The 3,785-nt window shown below is 56.2% G+C and overlaps 1 long non-coding RNA gene across 1 annotated transcript; it reads right to left on the bottom strand.

Moving 5' to 3' along the window:
- Window positions 1-1,846: 1,846 nt before the first annotated feature.
- On the bottom strand, window positions 1,847-3,521 carry LOC149912921 (uncharacterized). The gene is made up of 2 exons (XR_016461924.1): window positions 3,391-3,521; window positions 1,847-3,172 (listed from the first exon to the last, which is right to left on the bottom strand). It is a non-coding gene; the product is annotated as an uncharacterized LOC149912921 (long non-coding RNA).
- Window positions 3,522-3,785: the final 264 nt, after the last annotated feature.

Genomic DNA, 3,785 nt, shown 5'->3' with positions numbered 1-3,785 from the left:
CTCCTCTCCTCCTCTTCATGAAATCAGTTTTAAGTGTAGCACACATTCTGGTCAGCACTATCCCAACATCCAAGGCAGTGAGCACTGCTCAAGAACTGTTTTTGCTGTTCTAGCAGTGAGGCAGCTGCTTCTAAGGTCAGCTGGATGCAAGGCAACCCAGCCAAGTGTGGGTGACACTCCCACTGCACTGGTGTCAGTAGGGACAGCAAAATACGAAAGTCTTGGGTGAGCTGTTTTCAAATACAGAATGGCTGCAGCAGATGAGCCTGGAACTCACAGAGCCACACAGCTGACAGTGAGCAGTGGCAAAATGCCTCCCTACACAAACTGATGCTGTCGGTCCCTTTTCTATCGAGACAAGTTCACCGAGTCAACTTTCCATCCTGATTCCCTTCCTTCAGTCCCTTCTGCTTCCCTTCCAATGCCTGCATGACAATGGAGCTGCTGCTGCACGCTGTGCTTCAGCCAAAGGCACACACGCGGCACAGAGCCATGTGGGCATGGAGCCCTGGCAGCACGTATGGCCCAGACGGACGTCTTTGGGGTTTGCAGTTGCAGAGCTCCAATAAAGCACCCGCACGAGCCTCACTGTATGCTTTTAGCTAAAGAACACCTAGAAAACATGAATGAGCAACTGCCAGAAGTTTGCAGAAGGTGGCAACACAGAAATCATAAAAGGAGGTTCTAAGAGTTTTTCTGCTGCTTCCCAGGAAAGTCACACACACTTGTATTCACTTGCGGCTCAGGAAGCTGCAAGCTCTGCCTTTTTTCAAGCAGAACTTTGCCCACTTTCCAAGAAAACTCACTCATGCCTCTGCTGGCTTCCTCCATCCCTTCTCATGCAGGTAGATGAGGGCTCTCACACTGCATCGCCTGCTCACCCACCAGCTCTTCGAGGAGCATGGATGTGAAGCATCACCACCCAGCACCTGACAGGCTACAGCCGCTCCTGCACCGCCCTGTCAGTCAGGCCTCTCATACGCCCAGCTTGCTTCCATTGCTCGCCTGGCGCAGGCCAGAGCTCCACTTGCAGTGGCCCCAAAGTGCTCTGCAGCAGGAGGCCATGCAGCTGCCAGGCTGCTCTCAGTGCTGGGGGCTGCTCTGGAGTTCCCTTCTCTTGGCATTCTGAAAAGTGCCCTGCTGATGGCAGAAAACACCTCTTTCTGCCTCGGATTCTGACTTCTGGAAGAAACAGCTGCTTTTCTTTCATGCCCAAGATCTCCCACCAAATGAACAGCTGGATAGTGGAAAAATGAAAGCATTTTTAAACATGACTGAAGATGAGATTCCTACTTTATCACATTGGCCTGTGAGGCAGATGGTGGCGGTATGGCAGTAGAGGTTGAACCTTTCACCAGTATCCCACTGCATGTTGCCATGTGACAGATGGCGGCAGAGGGGCAGTCTGACAAAATGAGTCTGACATGACACTGCAAATGAAGCAGAGGTGTGGAACTGAATTCCTCCCTGCAGAAAAAAATGGCACCCACTGACATTCACCAATGCTGGCTTAAGGTGTATGGAGACCAATTGGTGGACGTTGGCACAGTGAGGTGGTGGATGGTGTTTCAGCACTGACACAATCACAGCGCCTGGGAAACGACTTGTCTCCACTGAGGCAGGTTTTCACAAGCGCTGCATGCAGGATCTGTTCATCTCTGGCAAAAGCGCATCCGTGATGGTGACTATGTTGAAGAACAGTGTTTTGTAGCTGAGAAGTTGCTCAGCGTTATTGTGCTCTTTGTATCTTTGTACTTAGCACTGAAATGTTTAGGAGACATTGCTTTCAGAGCAACCCATGTAATTCCTTTTGCCTTTCAGTCTTCTTACAAGCAGCTCTCAGATGGAGCATAAATCCAAAATGCTTTTATTACCTTATATGACATAACTTCCTAGACATTAAAAACTTTTCAAATCCAAATTTGAATTACAGCATTATTTTGCCAGCCTTGATCTGTACTTTCAGGTGACAAATAACGGGAGGTGAACCATAAGAGCATATTACATTCAGCAGGGACTGTTGGGTTCTGTCTCTGAGCATCACCAGGGAGAAACCTCCGGGCCGCTGGCAGCAGCGTGTCTCTGGCTGCTCAGAAAGCCTGAGCAGCTCAGTCACACCTATCCTGCATGATTCATCACACGCCTTCCAGTGAGGCAGGGAAGAAAGAGAAAAGGAAACCCAAGGAAGAGGTATGTCTCCACAAACGGAGGTCTGTGCTGGGGGAACGGGGCAGATGAAGCCATCCGCTCACACTGGAGCGCTGACACATGGCTTTGGGAAGGCGGGGATGCCAAGAAGGTCCCTCCTGGATCCCACCGGTTGTGCCCATCCTAAAGGCAGTTCTGAGCACAAAGAGGAGGCTGCCACGAATTCTGAATGGTGAGAAACGCCTGCACGTATGACACCTCCCTAGTGCCACGCTGATCACAGAGACCTGAGCAGATTATCAGAGGGGATAACTCTGACCAAAATCTGAGGCAGGGCAGTTTCACAACAGTTCTCGCTGTCAAAACTTGAAAGAAGTGCTAACAAGTGCAATACCACAGAGCAGTCAGGTTCCTCACCAACGTGCTGGCTGAAGACCTTGGAGCCACGTGGGCAAGCGCCAGCCCACGCCTGAGAGCACCCTGGTACCAGGGCTGCTGGAAACCAGGCAGTCCTGAGCCACGAGGGCTCTATGAGCATCCACAACCACTGCCCGTGCCCTTACCTGCCCCAGTGCAAAAGCTGCATGAAAGCGATGCAGCGACAGTACAAAGTGACAGAATCGTGTGTAAGCACTAAGGCTGGAAGAGAGCTCTAAGACCATCGTGTCCAACCACTGACCCATCGGCAGTATGCCCAGCAATCAGTGCCACGTCTCCAATTTGTGGTACAGCTCCGGGAACGGTGACTCCGTGTTTTCAGCTGAGCATCAGGCACTGACTGGATAATGCTCTGAGTCCGGGGGACACGGAACTCTCCCAGCCGAGCGAAATGACGAATCTCTGCGTCGGTTTCACGAGAAGAAAACCACAGGGAACTTCCCAAAAGTCTCGCAGTGCTCCGCAGCAGGAGGCCGCGCAGCTCACCCGGCTGGGCCCAGCGCTCCAGAGTTCCCTTCTGGCGCCGGTGTTCTGAAACGCGCCCTGCCGACGGCAGAAAACGCCCGCTTCTGCCTGGGACTCTGGCCTGCGGAGGAAACAGAAGCGACGGAGCTGCTGGTAATTTCTCAGCGGGGCGGAGGTGCCGCCCGCCCTCCCGCAGCGACGCGCAGCGCGGTGCCGCCGGGTCCCCGCGGGGCAGAGCCCGCACTGCACGGGGCAGCGCCCGCCCCGGGCGCCGCTGCCGGAGCCGCGAGAGCCGAAAGCCCCTCGCCTCGTGACGGGAGCCGCGGCCGGAACACTTACGGGCGGTCGTCGCGGAGCCAGCAGCGGCGGGACGCGCCTCTGCTGCAGCGGGCGGTAGCAGCCCGGCTCCGGCCTCGCTCGCTCCCGAGGGGCTCCGGGGCTGCGCTGTCACGGCGGCGGGGGGCGGCGCTCGCCGAGCAGCGGGGAGGGGTCGGGGCAGAGTCTCGGCGCGGACGGCGCTGAGACGGGGCGGGCGGCGGCTGGGGCGGCGGCTTCGGGGGCTGCCCGGCAGGTAGCGGAGTAGCGTGACCGAGAGATGCGGCGCGCGGAAGGCGACGAGGAGGCGGCGGTCCCGCTGCAGCGACGTGCCGATCGGCGTCGGCTCCTTCGTACCGCCGCGCCGACGAGAAGTGCGTGCCGCTTCTCGCCACGGCCGGCGACGGGATGGGGTCGAG

Source organism: Phasianus colchicus, chromosome Z (genome assembly GCF_987193195.1).
Source record: "Phasianus colchicus chromosome Z, bPhaCol1.hap1.1, whole genome shotgun sequence".
NCBI lineage: Eukaryota > Metazoa > Chordata > Aves > Galliformes > Phasianidae > Phasianus > Phasianus colchicus.
Note: the sequence above shows the minus strand (reverse complement) of the source record. Positions and strands in the feature narration are given on the sequence as shown.